We start from the raw sequence: 685 nt of genomic DNA, 5'->3' as shown, positions 1-685 counted from the left end.
GAAGATATCGCATATTCCGTTCCATCAATCGGCCGGAGGGAAAACGCAAGACGTATCGTCGTGGTGACTTGTTCTTGACAACGATGGCCAGTTTATCCCATCGACGAGTCGTTGGATCTTGAACCAAGACTCGCTGACCCACAGGTACCTTCTTCCGGACACGGGAGGTTCGATCATAGTGGACTTTCCGAAGTCGATCGTCCCGAAGACGTTTAACGTCGGCCATGTCCAATTGCACCTGAAACTCGGAAAGAAAGGCACGCCAATGAACAGGTAATTTCGAACGAAGAGGATGTCCAAAGAGACGTTGGGCCGGAGATAATCCGTCAGCGCGCGGAGTATTCCAGAGTTCTAAAAGACAGGACAAGAACTCGTCAGACCCCAATTCGCCCCCTCATTTAGCCAGGAGATGTTTCAGGCTCTTCACATTTGTTTCAGCATGCCCATTCGACTGTGGGTGATGAGGCGACGAAGGTCTTCATTCTATACCCCACTATTGAAAAAAATCCCGAGTCATGGAGGACGCAAATGGCGTCCCGTTATCCGATCGGAACACATTGGGCACACCCATTGTGGCGAAGATGGGTCGAAGTTCTCGAATCAGGCCCGAGGCTGTCGGAGACGAGTTGAATCTCACGATAAAGGGAAAACCAGAAAACCGATCTGAATAAACCAGGTAATCCTT

Source organism: Tigriopus californicus, chromosome 2 (assembly GCF_007210705.1).
Source record: "Tigriopus californicus strain San Diego chromosome 2, Tcal_SD_v2.1, whole genome shotgun sequence".
NCBI lineage: Eukaryota > Metazoa > Arthropoda > Copepoda > Harpacticoida > Harpacticidae > Tigriopus > Tigriopus californicus.
The sequence above is the reverse complement of the archived record's forward strand: the minus strand, read 5'-3'. Positions refer to the sequence as shown.